Raw genomic sequence first — 18,446 nt, 5'->3', positions numbered from 1 at the left:
AAATCTATGGTTTTATTGATTCATTTATTTTTAAAGCTTCCTGTGGTTATCAGGGACTTCAAGACCAGTAACTATCATCCTCAACCTGGTTTCTGTCGGCTACCTATGGTCACCTGGTCTATGTCCACCCATACAGGCTGTTACAGTGTTTCTTGTTTGTAGAAATCTTCCTTTATATGGTTATGGTTTCTGTCAGAAAGCAGATACAATTAACATTTAAAGAGACAACTCCTGAAGACACAGTGTGACCCACGGTTTACGGAAAATTGCCACTTAAAATACATTTCAGAAATATCTGCCTTTTGTATTTTGTGTTTATTTAGGATACTTCCTCTATCTTTTCAAAATCCACATCAAGTCCAGCTCCGGCTCAGGGCAGGATCAGAATTCGAGCCAGGATTTGAGCTGAGCGCTGATCCGTTTAGTACAATTGCAACTTGGCTCAAGACACCGAGGAACCCAACCATATAATGTGAAGACCTGCTTTATAAAACTATATTCAGGTTAATACAATAAAACCATGGCATGTTTTCAGGGATTAAACTACTATGCTGTAATATACCACAGTAAATGTACTTTTATTTGTTCCTGAATTATTGTGACATGGTACAAACTATAGTATTTTAACTATAGTAAAGTACACCATGGTTTTATGGTAATTTAACTTGTTCCATAATCCCCTGGTACATTTACCATGATAACTGTGGTAAAACCATGATGGCTACCGCACAATACTGTTTTATAGGAGGATGTTGTAGGTTAAAACTTAAAATCTCAGTTAAAACCCATCACATTGTAGCTCTGCAGCTCGTTTGTGCTTCATAGGAGGCGCTGGAAACATTTGTTCACATCCATAACTGTGAGCTGGTTTTGTGACCTTTGGAGAAAATGAATAGAAGTTCCTATAAAACAGATGTTATTCCTTGTCTGCGCAAAGAAAGCCAAAATGCAGACAAGATAAAATGTTTTTAATTAACATAAGTTAATTGTGGACTGTCTGCACAAGAGAAAGTACCCTTGAGTCCCCTGCAGGCAGGAATCCACTATAGTAATAGTCTTTATGATACACCACAAAATTTCAGGAGAAGCGGTGTGTCTCTGTCACACCCATTGCCCCTGCAGGTTTGTTTGGATAGCCAAGCTCACCATGAGATGGAAAGGTATGTCCGGTTTAACAAATTCATATTTTATGTTTCCACAGGAGCTGGGAACACTGGCCCTAACGATAGCAGGGAAATATATATATAGTATAACCCCGGTTGCAGCAAAAGTTCCTGTGAAACACCTATACCCTGCTTCTATTCCTAGAAAATTGCTAAAGAGTTTAATAAAAAGGAATACATAAGTTAAAATACCATGTGATCTGAGAAAATAAATGTAGCAGTCTTAAAGAAAAGTACAAAACAAACACACACACAAAAACACTAGTCTTTAACCACATTGCTTCAGTGGGGCATCGGTGTCAACAGCAGTGTCTTGCTCTCTTGGCCATGGGGGAAGTCAACAGCTACAGAGAAGATACCCATCTAACTCATTAAGTCCCTCACCGCTGACCGGAACTGGCCTGGATCACCTCAAAACAACTCCCACTTTTCCAAAAATAAACAGAGAAAACCACTCACTCACTCCAAACCTTCAGAGCACGGGTGCAAAATGATACAGTGGGATAAACCCCTTCATACTGTTTATCACTCTCCCTCTCTCTGTCCACACCTGCTGTATGAATCACCTGATAGACAAGACAGGCTTACCAAGCAGGGATGCCAACTCCTTCTCTGGTCACAGCATAAGGAAATATTACTGTGCCACTGCTGTACTTGTAAAAAATTACCAAGAAAACACATATATACATCTCTGTTGAGTCTCTGTGATCCACCTGGATCAGTCCACCATAGTTTAGCTGTTAGATCTCTCAGTAAAAAGGGTATTTAAATCTCCAAGAAATAACAGTCCTCTTCCTGTCAACCATGGGTGTTAGTTCTCGAAAGCACAAAAGAGTTCTGACAAAGTTATTTGTGGGAAATGTGATCAAAATGAATATCTAGTGTATTTGGCATTTGCAAACAATTTCTGTAGGATTCGCTATATTGTCTGGCCACTCTGTTTCCATCGTAAAATCCAAGTGTCTTCGGATACCATCCACCATTGCATACACAATTAAACAAAGCAAATATTGTCAATCCTTGACGCGTGTGTAGCGATGTGGAATGTGTGAAAATCTAGACTGAAAATAATCGTGTTAAACCTTTGCAAATTGGTGTCACAAAACACAGGGAGGGATTAGCCATTACTCCATCTACCACAGTGAAAAGAAAAAGCAGTGGGACATGACGAGAAGAGAAAGCATGGAAATAAGTGTAGCATATTGGCAGAGCATTGCGTTTATGCAGACTGGGCTTTGTAACCTGTATTTCAGTCCTCCGGCAGACAGAGGCCGATATAGGCAGCTCATAAATCAACTAATTGAACAATCATCCCGCCGTGATGTAAGGACATAGATAAGGCTGGGAAGTTACACTAGAGCTCGCTGTGACTTTATCGCTAACTTGTAATTTTGCTGTTAATCTCAAGTAGGGTTGAGAAAGTAATAATTAAGTCAGCCTCCTCTTTCCAAGATATTGCGGTACCAGCATTATTTAAATTAGTCATTTATTACTTCAAATTATGTGCATTTGCATGTAAGTTATCAAATCCATGTGTATGGCTACAGACACTTTTTTAATCATGTGACCGTTTTATTCAATAGCATTAGGCAATGCATCACTATTTAGACCTGGTATTTAAAACGTTCACAAGTATCTTATTCGTCAACAGATGAATACAGAAATCAGAAAATCAATGCAGGAATATATTTCAGTGGTACAGGATATGTGGTACACTGTAAAGTGAAAATATTATCACAAAGAGTACAGGATTCACTTAGTCTGGTCTTCTTAAATCAGGTTGTGAAAACTTGGCCACATACAGAAACCATCCACAGAAATGGTGGAAACCCTTGGATGTGAAATTGAACACTGACATGAGAACTTGGGTGGAAAGAACTGGTAAAATTGCTCAACTTCAGCCCAACCAAGGCTTCAGCACTTTGAGAGGCAGAATTGTTTTCTCCAGTATGTTTTGAGAACCAAAGACAACTTTCTCATCAGGAACAGCCAGCTCTCTGTTGTCAAGCCAACACAGTTTCTCCCACGACAGGTCCATATTGTGTGCGCAGTTTTCAAGCTGTTGAAACATACACTTTGCTGTTGTAGTGCCATGCATGGCTAAAACAGCCAGTAGTCTTCAGTAACTGTGAGGTCTGCATTAAAACATGGGATAAATATTGCCAAGTGAGAAATCAATAACACCAGTACTGACGTCCAGAGCAGGAAAATGAAGGTCTATGAATCGGTAGCTCATTGCATGAATGAATGAATGAATGAGCCAATGAGCCTGTTTCAGTGATGGTGTTACTATTAGCAAGTGCAGTTTTAGCAGTGTATTTTACACCTGCTATGCTGTAAATCAAGTAATCTTAACCCAGACAGTGTTTTCCGCCTCTGCTTTCTGCCGTGCTATATTTTCTTAGTTTGGTTTCATAGTGGTGCCATTCATTTAATCTTTCATCACTGCGATACTTTCCTTAAATACCAAGCAAATTAGCTTTCCTTCTAGCTGAAAACATGATATATACACTCACCTAAAGGATTATTAGGAACACCTGTTCAATTTCTCATTAATGCAATTATCTAACCAACCAATCACATGGCAGTTGCTTCAATGCATTTAGGGGTGTGGTCCTGGTCAAGACAATCTCCTGAACTCCAAACTGAATGTCTGAATGGGAAAGAAAGGTGATTTAAGCAATTTTGAGCGTGGCATGGTTGTTGGTGCCAGACGGGCCGGTCTGAGTATTTCACAATCTGCTCAGTTACTGGGATTTTCACGCACAACCATTTCTAGGGTTTACAAAGAATGGTGTAAAAAGGGAAAAACATCCAGTATGCGGCAGTCCTGTGGGCGAAAATGCCTCGTTGATGCTAGAGGTCAGAGGAGAATGGGCCGACTGATTCAAGCTGATAGAAGAGCAACTTTGACTGAAATAACCACTCGTTACAACCGAGGTATGCAGCAAAGCATTTGTGAAGCCACAACACGTACAACCTTGAGGTGGATGGGCTACAACAGCAGAAGACCCCACCGGGTACCACTCATCTCCACTACAAATAGGAAAAAGAGGCTACAATTTGCACAAGCTCACCAAAATTGGACAGTTGAAGACTGGAAAAATGTTGCCTGGTCTGAAGAGTCTCGATTTCTGTTGAGACATTCAGGAGAGTCAGAATTTGACGTAAACAGAAGGAGAACATTGGTCCATCATGCCTTGTTACCACTGTGCAGGCTGGTGGTGGTGGTGTAATGGTGTGGGGGATGTTTTCTTGGCACACTTTAGGCCCCTTAGTGCCAATTGGGCATCGTTTAAATGCCACGGCCTACCTGAGCATTGTTTCTGACCATGTCCATCCCTTTATGACCACCATGTACCCATCCTCTGATGGCTACTTCCAGCAGGATAATGCACCATGTCACAAAGGTCGAATCATTTCAAATTGGTTTCTTGAACATGACAATGAGTTCACTGTACTAAACTGGCCCCCACAGTCACCAGATCTCAACCCAATAGAGCATCTTTGGGATGTGGTGGAACGGGAGCTTTGTGCCCTGGATGTGCATCCCACAAATCTCCATCAACTGCAAGATGCTATCCTATCAATATGGGCCAACATTTCTAAAGAATGCTTTCAGCACCTTGTTGAATCAATGCCACGTAGAATTAAGGCAGTTCTGAAGGCGAAAGGGGGTCAAACACAGTATTAGTATGGTGTTCCTAATAATCCTTTAGGTGAGTGTATATGCACAGCTCTGAAAAAAAATAAGAGACCACTAAACATTGATTTCTGAACTTGGAGTGGTCTCTTAATTTTTTCCAGAGCTGTATATGGTTGAGTCTTTGCTTTGAATTGCTGAGGGAACCTGCGGGAACTGCTGAATGTATCCTAAAATCATGTGATACTCTAAAATTGAATACAGTTGGAGATCATTAACTTTGTGATTGGTCACACCTAAGTAAAGTTAGGATCGCTAGTACAAAAGTGGTGGACTTTAGATTTTACCTGTAGAAAGAAAGTTAGAAGTGGGATAATTATGAAGAGTGAATAGTGACTTGGCTCAACAGTACAGCTCCTGCCCGGCCATGATCTGGGCAAAGGGCTCCTGCAGAGTCCCGGCTTGTGGAAGAGATCTGTGCGTAACAACGCTGAGAAGGGATCCTAGATTGGAGTAAATTAAATTTACCTGAGAGTTTGGGCTCCGCTCATCTGTGGCTGCTTGCTCATCCCTCGTCTCCCCTTTCTGTTTTGGCTGCCGAGGAGTGGTTTCTTGCCACCGGGTTTTCCTGATCATTCATCAACAGAGGCTGTGACATGAAGGACAAGGAGTACACATTGACCCGTTTATATTGTATTTTATAGAAACTGTTATTGTGATTACCAACACATTAGTGGGCTTGTGCCCTACATTGTACTTATTGTACGTACTGTGCTGCTCTGTGGGGAAAAACAATAAAATAATTGATATCGGCCCTTTCTTTGTTTCGAGGAAACAAGGTGGTGTCCTGGGTGTTCCTGCTTTGAACTTTCATAAGAGCACAAGAAAGTACCCAATCGAGAGGAGCCCATTCGCCCCATCGTGCTCGTTTGGTGTCCATTAATAACTAAGTGATTCAAGGATCCTATCCAGTCTGTTTTTGAATGATCCCAAATTGTCTCTTCAGCCACATCGCTGGGGAGTTTGTTCAGATTGTGACGCCTCTCTGTGTGAAGAAGTGTCTCCTGTGGGGAGATCGGATAACAACAGAACAATTTTGTTTTAACACACAATCTTATGCTCATCCTTTTAGAGTTCACCTGGCACGACCAGAAATCTAACCTCATTAGAAGTCAAATTTCACTAGAAATATGAAACCCCAACTCTTAGCCTAACCCTAATATTACAACATTCATCCTAAAATAGAAATCACAGCATTAGACCACCGGCCATAAGGCGTAAACACCCAGCCTTAATTCCCTGAGGTCTAACCCGTGGAAACACAACATTACTCACCTTAGAAGTCGAACTTGACTGGAAATATCAAACCCTGATCCAAACCCTATTTGCATAATCCATCTGGAGCTACAATCATAGGAGGAGAACATCAGCCACAGGGGTTGTGTTGTTTAGACCGAATGGACAATTCTCAGCTCATTTGATGAAGGTTCACACATTAGAAATGCGATGCTGCCCTCGTTGCAGATCAGTTGACCCTTGAATTATGAAACCCTAGGCTTAACCCTAAAATGAATACAATTAATTAAAAACAAGCATCACCAACTGATGTTAAATTAGATCTACTTAATACATGTTTTCTTTGTGAATATTTAAAAAGCCTGTTTTCTTTATTCTTTAAACAGCTGTGATGTTGATTAGCCGGATTGGATGATGTAGTGCATCATCTTTTCCTTTCTTTTCATTTCTAGTAGTGATATTCTGTCTACAGATCTAATTAACTCTGAAATGATTTTGGTAATGCAGTTTGAAGTGCCATGATTTAAAACACTGCTTCTGTCAATGCGTGCATTTGAGCGTCACTCTGGACTGACCTATAACAGGGGCCACCCACGATCCTGGTTTTCTCTTCAAGAGACGAGTCTGTTCTTGTTAATGTGGCGTTAGTGTACAGTGACTAAATCAACAAAATTGATATGTGTCTCTGTGCTTCCACTTACATGCAGACTTATATGTCCATGTGCAATCATGTCATTATCCCAAATGGCACATAATAGATGATCACATTATTATTATTTTTTTTTCTTGGCAGACGCCCTTATCCATGGATATATGGAGCATGATTTTGTGTTCTCAGGATCATTTCATGTACAGTGTGACTGGAGAGAGAGATGTATTTTAGACACTAAAGTAAGAATGCAAGAGAATAGCCAAGGATATGATTTCCCTTGTGAAAAAGTAGTATACTAAAAGTACACTTGTGTCAAAATAGTACAAAAATAGTATGCTATTAGTAAACTATTTTGAACTATTTTGACACAAGTGTACTTTTAGTATACTACTTTTTCACAAGGGTTCTGGATTGTGAATTCACAAAATCCATCATGTAAGTATATGAGCATCACTGTGTTCATGCTAAAGGATGTGAGAATCCCCCCTATGATTACAAAAGTGCAATTCAGAGGACAATAAGGATAAAGACTCATCCTTCAGTTCTGAAAGACAGATCACTGGTTACCTGATCAATATCAGCAGACTATGCTTCACCCTATGGCTTTAATCAGTATGGTGCACAGTAATCTAACAATATAATTCTGGAAATGGGATTCAAGCCTGGTCTTCATTTAGCACCGTTGCTAAAATCAGGCCCAGTGCCCAGTGAACTTGCTAAACTGCTTCTAGCTTATCAGAAAGCAAAAGAAAAAATAGGTGTCTGCTTTTCATAGGTCATAGATAATCCATGTGCAAATATGTGATACAGTCATGCTAACAATGTCTTAAATCAGTCATTACACACATTATCTCTGTCTATTAATGAGGCTTGGCAGCTCTACTCCTGACCTTATCTAATGAACATTATAATCGCGGTGCTGAGAGCTGTGATCAGCACTACCTGTTTAATAGGCCCTTAAGGATCACAACAAAAAGGCACATTGCTGAAGATGACTCATCTTCACCTAACTGATTTATAAGGCTGAAAAAAATTTATATTAATTAAGCATCACATGATCACAGTTTCTGCAAATGCACTTTCTACTGCAATGTGTACCTTCAGCAGCAAAACTATTAATATTTCAAATGCACCACATTGCATCTTGTAAAATCTGCTTTTAAATAAAGATTTAAAAAAAATTATGAACAGCAACTGGGAAAACGGTATATTTTCGTTATTATTAATGTCTACAAAAATAATATAAATGATTTCACTATTATCAAGATTTGCTTTCCAAAATAGTAAAAGCCAGATGTGCAAGTAATTCTTACTCTTTTATATATTTATTTTTTTGCAAAAGGATTTCAGGAAGAAAACTGAATAAAAAAGAACAGCGGCAGCAATTAAATGAGAAATGTGAATTTGATGCATTTTAACTGATCTGCATTTCAGCTGAGTTCCTGCTTTCAGTGAGTTGTGTAGCACCTTAATATTATAGGGAGGAAAACAGCTTAAGCACATTACTAGATAACGCAGCCTGTTGGTGGCACCACTCAGAGAGAGAGGGCGTACTGCGCGATTCTTCACAACTTCATTGTCACTGAAGCGAAAGCAGCAACATGGAATGTGTCTCATGTTTTAACCAATATTCTGGCAGATTTGGTATTCAGGAGAATAAAACTGCCATGGGACTTGAAAGATGAATCGAGGGCCCTAACAGTTTCACCTACTTTCAATGTTCAGATATAAAATGAAAACAAATTGTATTCCTCTTCTTCTTTGTCCAACGCTCTTTTAGCATGAGCAATGAATGTGAAAAGAGCTTCTGTAGCGCAGTATTTTGATTATGCCACATTGTAAGCACTCATCAATAGTTTGGAGGTTGCCTTCAGACTTGTTAAGGTGTGACAGATTTGCATTTTCCTAAAAGAGAGCCTGAAATAAAGCAATTATCCCCCAGCTGTTGAGGCATCTCTTCCTCTCTGAGCGCCGTGCAATTCCCCTCACATGCCTGTTCATTACAGCACCGCTCATAAACCAATAAACTCCTGTGGCGGCGACGATGCAGAAAAAGGGGGGAATGACTTTTCTCTCTCGGCACGCTTAAATGTTAGACTTCTGAACCAACTGCGGCAGCATAACCTCCTTGTCATGAAAAATATTATTTTCATTTCATGCCTGTTTAGATTTACCACACTGGGGTCAATTAAACCATTTTCTCTTTTATTGCAAATAAACAATCACAGTCTGAGGTGTGGCTGTTATTTACCTGTAGATATTGATCAATAAAAAACACTCCAAATAAGTGCAGGAAACCGTAAGGTCAAGTGCTGAATTGTTTTATTCCAGAAGTTGAAATATGAACAATATTGTGAATCCCCACTTTGCCCAATATCAAAACAGTATTAAACCTGCCAGGCTAGAATGAACAGCTTCTTCAACACAAATATCTCAAGACAACTTCGTAAACTTCATTTAACACAAATCGCATCTCGTACTACTTGTTGTTTTGGTCAGTAGGGAAACAAGCAGCCAAAAGCCTGAAATGCTACAATATAAATAATCTTCTCTGTGGTCTTTATCCCTTTATGAAAGGGAGCATGCAGATTAATCAAGTATAAGTATTGTATTTTGGGGGGCTATGATTCCTCCTCTGAGTATTTGTGTCGTTAGTAGAACTTTATGAAAACAACACACTGAAGACAAAACCTGAAATTCACACGAATAGCATTGACTGTTGTACAACAATGTGTTGCCGGGTACCTTCCACTGTCTTTATCCTCCTACAATGCAATGTGTTGATTAAATGAGACCAGTCTGAAGAAATTGTCTTTCAAACATTCATCAAAAGACTGCCTGAAGCTCCATTGATTCGGCATTAGACTTCTGTCTGTCTTTTGTAGTCGTCCCCGGTATTTACGTTAAAAAAACCTTCACTGGAAGAATCAATTATGTAATTTTGAAATAACACATGAAATTACCAGTACTATAAAACAAGTTATGAACTGTTATGAGTGCTGATTTATTTATTCAGTTAATTTGCACAAGTGTTTATAGGATTATGACTGTAGTGATATTGTGTTATGTAGCCAGTATGATAGTGGAATGCAAGCATGACTATTTAAAAAGGTTATTTTAGTATTTTTTATGACTCCAGCAGATTAATTTAATACATAAACAATAACAACAAAACAAATTGGGTCAAATGCAAAGAACTGAACTCAGTGTATCTGGGGATGGTCTCCTGGTTGGAGCAGAGACCCGAATAAAATAATACGCTGGATGAGTACTGTTGCAACATGGCAGCTTAAAACAGTCCCCAAGAAAACACAGCTAACTCTGTTCTCCGTAACAAACCCAGATTAACAGTGTGCCGTGAAATTATGTACAAAGGTTTTGATAATCAATCCCCTTCAATTGTAAATTATAAAAACATAATTCTCTTGCAAAAACTATATAATAAAATAGATTAAAGTGCCCCTTTATATATATTCCGCTGAGTAAAATGTGTTTCATCCGCCTCTTGCAATATGCATTTTCAAAGCCCAGTATGAATGTGACGTCACACAATCATCCGCTTACCGCTCTCCTGGGTTTCTTTACATGTATATATTGAGACTTTCCTCATTAATCTTGTCAGTTTTAACTCACATTCATTGATCAGGATGCTCCGTTGAGTCCTCTTTTATAAGACTTTATAAGAAATTAATCATCAAATACGTTTAAAACAAGGTATCAGATTTTAATTCTAAAAAGTGAACATTCTAGTGGCTAACGGGCAAAATTCAGAAGACTCGATCATTTGTACTCTTCACGACAGACACATGAAAAGAAAGGTTTGTTGTTGTTGTAAAACAAAACAAGTTAGCAGATGCAACATAATTGGCCGTATCCACATTTCCATGCCGGATCTATTTTATATTCTCTATGAAATGATCTATGAAATAGTTGAGTTGAGCAGATTTGAAAATGTGCGCACAGGCAGGAAGCCGATACGTCTTTTTGTTTGGGAGGAGGAGAGGATTGCACAGTGAAACACAAATGAAAGAGAAGAGTAACTGACCTTTTGGCTTTGGACCTGGGAGATGATTTGGTTTGGTTGCTAAGTGTTTGTCTGTCTTTAAGTATTTGTGTTTAGAGAGGGACCTATTTAAAATGTAGATAGGCTTACGGGAAGTTAGGTTTTGTTCATTGTCTGGTGTATTTAGTTTGACCACAGCACTATATACCAATCAGCCATAACATTATGACCACCTGCCTAATATTGTTGTGGTCCCAAAACAGCCCTGACCGTCGAGGCATGGACTCCACTAGACCTCTGAAGGTGTGCTGTGGTATTTGGCACCAAGACGTTAGCAGCAGATGATGTAAATCCTGTAAGTTGCGAGATGGGGCCTCCATGGATTGGACTTGTTTGTCCAGCACATCCCACAGATTCTCGATTGGATTGAGATCTGGGGAATTTGGAGGCCAAGTCAACAACTTGAACTCGTGATTCATCAGACCAGGCCACCTTCTTCCATTCCTCCGTGGTCCAGTTCTGATGCTCACGTGCCCATTGTAGGAGCTTTCGGCAGTGGACAGGGGTCAGCATGGGCACCCTGACTGGTCTGCGGCTACGCAGCCCCATACGCAACAAACTGCGATGCACTGTGTGTTCTGACACCTTTCTATCAGAACCAGCATTCACTTTTTCAGCAGTTTGAGCTACAGTAGCTCGTCTGTTGGATTGGACCACACGGGCCAGCCTTCGCTCCCCACGTGCATCAGTGAGCCTTGGCCGCCCATGACCCTGTCACCGGTTCACCGCTTTTCCTTCCTTGGACACTTTTGATAGGTACTGACCACTGCAGACCAGGAACACCCCACAAGAGCTGCAGTTTTGGAGATGCTCTGACCCAGTCGTCTAGCATTCACAATTTGGCCCTTGTCAAAGTCGCTCAGATCCTTACGCTGCCCATTTTTCCTGCTTCTGACACATCACCTTTGAGGACAAAATGTTCACTTGCTGCCTAATATATCCCACCCACTGACAGCTGCCATGATAACGAGATTATCAGTGTTATTCACTTCACCTGTCAGTGCTCATAATGTTATGGCTGATCGTGGTATAATAAATGCACATCTAGTTCATATCATCCATGCCTGTTTCCTAGACTCCACCCATACAGTTTCCCCCACAGTCCAGAGAAAAATATACTTCGCTTATCCGTGGAAAAGTATTAGAGTTCCGGACATGTAAACTTTGCTCTGTGTCTGCTACTCCTCCTGTGGCTTTACATTATGTATCTGTTACTCCCGTGAAGGTGGGAACAGAGTGTGTTTTTTGTGTGATAAAGAGAGACACATTCTTATAAACTGCAACACAAAAGCACATGTTCCGCTCAGTGAGTCTGCAGTGAGATCTGGTCTCTGGTGTCTTATTATTTCCTGTGCTTATGACTTGGAGCTCGACCAGTCAGACAAAGAAGAGTAAAGAATATTCCAGCTCTATAGATGAAAGCATTGCAGAAACCATACATAATGAAAGCGCACATAGTTTTAAAAGCTTTTAGATTCCTTCTCCCCATCCATTGAATACACTTCCTAAAAGAAGGGCTTTTCTTTCTGATTTATCAAACGCCCAGTGGATTTCTCTGGGTAGTGTGCCAGTGCCCTTTCTTTTCAAATCGGTGCACTATGAGTAAAACTAGTCCCTGAAGTGACTTTTATTATTTTTATTTCATAACAGCCAAGTTCAAATGGTAGCAAAACTAATGGATCTCAGAATAAGAACCTGAAAAAAACAGAAGCTATTAAAGATAAAACATCCTCAGAATGGCTGCTTTGTAATGTGTGTGAATCTCAGAGCGAAGGAATATTTTAATATATTTTTAGGAAGTAATTTATGAAGACATTTAATGAAGAACAGAGCCCAAAAAGATCGAGTTGATAAAGGTGATCAATTATAATGTAAAGTGGATCTTATAGCATTGCAAATTCCTGAGCATCTTGGTAGGATAAAGATGTTTGATACACCTAACAGATAACATATATAAAATAACATATTTCAGAACATCCATATCCATTTAAATACTTAATCTTTTGTACAGAAACATGATGAAATTGATAGAAATAAAGATAATCTAAATATTTAAAATTATAATGTCAGCGTGTTAAATAATTCTGTTTGAAATGTAAGTAGAATTAGGGAGCACTGCCAGACGTCTCTGTTTCATAGACCTGCGTGTTGACGTTAAAGTAACTTGGCACATATAAAGTGAATTAAGGAAGTTTCATTAAGGATAACAACATAGCCATGCCAATATTACTGAAAATACATTAATCTTTTTAAGGTTTAAAGACTAAAAAGTATGTCTGACAGCGTTAAAGCATGTTTTATGGTCATGCGATTAAAATAAAATGTATACCATGTTAATATTTTTAAAAGAAATGTATCGCGTTTTGACCTTCCTGTGCACTTGTAGTTGAACCACGGAAGCGATTGTGGTGGAGAAGAAATGTGAATTAATGAATGGCTGTGTCTGTCTTAAAACACTTTCTGATGGTTCAACAGACAGAAACAAAGTGATATGTCATCTCTGTGAATTTCAATCTCATAGAAGCACATCGAGTTTGAGCTATAAGCCAAACATCTTAATGTTCAAAGTGCCAGTCAAGGCAGTGTACAGCGTCAGATATAATCATATAGAAGAGCAGCATTACCTTGTGAAAATGTGAATGGACAATGTTGTACTGGATTGCTGGAATCAGTGGTGTAGTTAAGGGCATAAGCAGGTATATACGCCGTACGCGCACTTCAGTTGAAAGGAACTTTGCGGATGCCCATTGAATGGGAGATGAAATCAACTCCCTCATTACACTGATTCACAACTTCAAAGTCAAAGAACAGTCGCACAATAATATGTCCCATTTCTGAAGAAAAGCTAAAACCCATTAGAAATAACCCAAGGTAGGGTGTAAAACAGGGGTTGTAAAATTGATTCTAAAACACCAACTATGCAGAAAATGTTCCACTCTACGCAACAAACACCAAAAAAAAAGGTAATTTACCCAACATGGTCCTGTCCATCTCCATTTCAGTCCTCTCCCCTGCAGTCCAGGGAAGTGCGCACGCAGGGTGGTCTCAGGGTGTGAGAAATTAAATGTCCCTCATTGATATACACTGTGCAATCATGTATTTATTGTCCTCTCCTGGCAGGTGACAGGCAGGCAATCACCAGGGGAGGCAGCACAATGGAGTGGGATTCAATGACCCAGTCCTCTGTCCGCTTGTGTAACGAGCCCCCCACACAGAGGCATTGCGCTGCTTAGTCTACAAGACAGTAAAAAATTTAGCTCCAGCGAGGCTCACATCCCTCATGGCCACATCTTCAGCTCTCTTTCAGGTCCTCCTGCACTTTTCCCTGAAGAAGAACAGCTCATCTTTGCCAGCACAGCTTGGCAGCGGATGCAGAAGTGGTGCCCCCTTAGATCTTGTGTATTGCTTTTCACGGGGCGTCTTCTCTCACTTGGGAGATCGGCTGCTCCTTGGGTGGCCAGGTGTCTCACCACCGCAGGGGCTCACAGGTGTGGCATCTCTTCGATGAGAGCCAAACCACGCCCTGATCAAGCAGCTGTGCTTGGTTTAATGAATAATTACACATTTCATCATTATATACTTTTCTTTAAATCCATTTTACCATTTTAGTTTGTTAAACGCCAAATCAGCCTGGAAGAAACTGTAAAGATTGCAGAGATACACAATCACGAGCCTACTATGTAAGTAGGAAGACATATTGTAAAGTGTTACCTGCATGATTTTACCCATTTTACATTATATTACAGAAGGTTTTGGAAACAACCTCTCTGTTCCAGGGATGGGAGGCACAGGGAACTCTTATTCTCTGTCGAAGTCATTTAAAAAAAAAGCTATCTTGACCACCAGGACATATTTTGCAAACCTACCACCACTGTTGGCAGGTTATGATCTTAAGATCAATTAGTACAGTACATCGGCAGCAATTAAGCTATTCTTTAGCTAAGGCTGATAGCTCTCCATTTTACAATATTTACACCGTCCTAAACATTATCCTGTTGTGTTGGCTTATTACCTCAAGCATAAGCTATCTTATTGTTGTTGGCAAAATAGGAGGCACTATGTTTCCCTATAAATACTCTGGGAAACCCTGAAGTCTAAATCCGCTGCTTGTAGGCAGAACATTAATGAGCAAAACTGAAACAAAATATGGACGTCATATGGTAATTAACATGTGTAACAATACATATTTCATATTTCTGGAAACTAGCAAGAAAGCGTTTTCTTATTTCCCCGGGCAATTGCTACAGATTCATTAGGAATTAAAATGTCTTAAGAGACTTTTCTGTTCCCATTCATCTGTATAAACACAGATGCCCTCTTCTGAGGAAATTATGCATTGATCAGAATTCAAATCATGTCAAACACGGAAGAGCATGTTTTATTATTATTATTATTATTATTATTATTATTATTATTATTATTATTATTATTATTTTTTTTTTTTTTTTTATTATTTTTTTAGTGCTGTCAAGATGTAGGGTTACAGACGAGGGCTATGGGAAAGGGAGCAAGGAGGAAAACAATCAAGAACGCGAGGAGCATAATAAGCTGAAGTGCATCTAGCAGGGATAGAGGACTGATATTACAAGTGCTGTGGGAAGAGATGAGTGAGTAAGCGCCGGGATGAGGTCAGGGACTCTGCTGTTTTGACTTCGGTGGGCAGGTCGTTCCTCCACTTAGGGGCCAGATTTTATGAAAACCTTTGTGATTCAGTTCTTCAAAAAGCGTGAGAAAGTTGTCAAGTAAATACCCAGAATTTCGCTAGAGTTGAAGGAAAGCATAGACATATTACCCATAAGGTGAAACAAATTGTATAGATGGTCTGCTGTACACTATCCTGCAATGACTATCACAACTTCAGACGCGATTGGGTGGAATCTATACTGCAGCTGCAGCGAGGCATGAAAAAGCACTTAGTGGAGTGGAAGCTGAAATCCCATCTTGTAATGCAGGCAACATGCCCACATGAAACAGTACAATCTTTATGCTTTAATTGATCCCTTTATGTTTGTGCAATAACTATATCCAAGCGGAAGAATTATGCCGAACCGATCTGCAGAATTTGTTATGTCATGCGCGCCACACTATTGATTAAAGAAATGGCTGCAGGAAACATCGAAACAGGAAACCCTTCTTTTGCATAACTCTGTCTTGTTATAAATAATTTACTGGAACACAGCATGGTGCATTCTGGCATTTTCCTTTCATAAGAGGTTTCAGACTGTTCTGTTAAAACAATGTAACTGTATGTGTGTACAGCACTAAGTAGAGAAAAAAGACTATGTAATTTGTTTAAATTATTTAAACAAATCTTGAATTAAATCTTGGCCGGTCCTCCAGATCTGAAATTAGTTCATCACACCCTATCTTTAATACTGATTTAAATAAAATACATCAAACATTTAATGTGCACAGAAATTAAATTGGACAACAAACATTAAAAAGTGTATTTTAATGCGTGAGTTGCAATAATTATGGAACACTTAGAATGAATCATCATTAATTCCATGATCTACTACATTTATTATTTATTTTATTTATTTATTATGGTACTTATCATAAGGACTTCACACCTATATATTTTAGAAATAAAGAAGGTGGCACAATTATTTCGCATTGCTAAGGACTAGGGTTTTGCAATAATTTAGTTGATTAATTTTGTAGCAATGAAAAACACAAGTATGTGAAAATATACAGCTTATTATTATTTTACATTGTGTGGGTAGTGAGTTAGTGGTCTGTCTGTCTTAAAAGGTCGACAGTGAGCATCACCTGCAGAGGAGGCTATAAAGATTGAAATGTTTGAAGTTCATCTTTGCGAACAGCATCCAAGTCTGTTGAACTTCAAATTTCCCATTTTGAAGTAAAAGCAATGAATGAGTAAGATGGTGATTGGAAGTCGCCGTGGGCATCCAATGCCACCCGCAAGGTCTTCTGCCCGTCCTGAACCAGCAAAGCCGTGTTTTGAATGTGAAATAGCAGAACCATTTACTCTCACTATTGTATTTTCTCCCAAACAATAAAACAAGTGTCCGGACAATTTCCTGCTTCAGTTTTCTTCATCTCTGTCACTTCAGATTTCCAAACCCAAGACACTGAACTGTCGTAACTAAAACTGCAGCAGAAGTTTAATTTAGAGTTGAAAGTTTGTCATTCGTTTGAACAGAAAATCACTGTGTATCTCACAACAGTGTTGACTTTTTTATGTTTTTAAGTTTCTTTAGTTTGATACTTACTCACTTTGGAAAGACATTCAGTGGTGTTACCTTGGAATACATACATTTTCGCATTTGACCAAATATTGACATATTGGCAACAAGACTTTCAGGATTATTTTAGTTTTTTCAAAGTCAGTCAAAAGGTTCTTTCACACTGAGCACATTGTGTCAAGGCATTAAAATGTAACATGTCAATACTGTTTTTGAATATAATACTTCCTATGGAAGCTTTCACACTGGCCACATCACTTTAAACCAAATGGTGTCAAAAGTAGACAAATATTTTTTATTATTGCGTTGGCATTATTTATCTAATCTATCACCTTCCTGCTCTCAGCCATTTCATCATGACAACAAAACATCTCTAACAGAATGGATGACAAAACTGATGAATATCTTGACAAAGGTGTCAAAGTCTACTGAACTTCATGACAGAACTACTACAAAAAACAAGGAATACATTGAGTGAAATCACACACACACACTCTGTAACATGGCAGGTCCATGCTGTCTATTTCATATAGGCCTAAACAGTCACAGTTACATATTGTAATACAGTATGCCCAATTGATATATATACATCATAAAACATTTAATAAGATACACAAAGGGGTCTACAATCATGCTTTTCATTGCATATACAAATATATACTTAAATCAACTTTCCAGTGGAAACAAAATACTTTTCTGTCATTTATGTATGCCTTCTAAAAGCAATAATTATGATCATTATGATCATACAAAATGTGTATTTTTTTTTTAGATCCCCTCGAGTAGAGTGTTGGGACGGCATTTATTTTCAAACGACCCCTGTTATGCAAACCTTAAAACAGATATATTTTTGCAGAAGGTACTGGAATTAGAAAGTTACTATTTACCTTGAAAACAGTGTTTCCCTTCACTGATCAAGTTCAAACGCCAGCAAATTAGAATACAATTAGGTACCTGCAACCCCAGTAGTAGGTATCTCACTAGTAGAGTAAAGATATGTTTACACTTACTAGCAATAAGAAGCGTTGAAGCCGCAGACCCATGACAGTCAGAGCTGAGACCAAGAGAGGGATTCACTTCAGGGGGTTCAGAGAAGGACCAGGAGAAAGAGAGATATCTCCTCATAGAAGAGGCTATCAGCAGCTTCAACATACATTCCCAGAACCTCCTGCACGTGTGATTCATGTCCATACTTGGCTTCCCACACTTTAGTTTTTTATTGCATCACTGAAGAACATTGTTGAAGGGTATGAATACTTTCAAAGTATGGTAAAACTATATAGAATTAAATATACAAACATTGAGCACAAAGGAAGTCATCAAGACTAGTGTTTTGTAACTCCTGATTTGCTGCATGTGATCAAAAGCTAAGAGTCCTCCGTGTCTCAATGCTTTCCATTGTGCTGCTAAATGTCATAAC

General features: G+C 39.1%; 1 long non-coding RNA gene across 1 annotated transcript; it reads right to left on the bottom strand.

The window, feature by feature from the left end:
* Positions 1–1,579: 1,579 nt before the first annotated feature.
* On the bottom strand, positions 1,580–13,887 carry LOC136759593 (uncharacterized). The gene is made up of 3 exons (XR_010820058.1): positions 13,790–13,887; positions 5,335–5,455; positions 1,580–3,298 (listed from the first exon to the last, which is right to left on the bottom strand). It is a non-coding gene; the product is annotated as an uncharacterized LOC136759593 (long non-coding RNA).
* Between the last annotated feature and the right edge of the window lie 4,559 nt (positions 13,888–18,446).

The sequence above is a fragment of the Amia ocellicauda genome, chromosome 10 (assembly GCF_036373705.1).
Source record: "Amia ocellicauda isolate fAmiCal2 chromosome 10, fAmiCal2.hap1, whole genome shotgun sequence".
Taxonomy (NCBI): domain Eukaryota; kingdom Metazoa; phylum Chordata; class Actinopteri; order Amiiformes; family Amiidae; genus Amia; species Amia ocellicauda.
The sequence above is the reverse complement of the archived record's forward strand: the minus strand, read 5'-3'. Positions and strand labels throughout refer to the sequence as shown.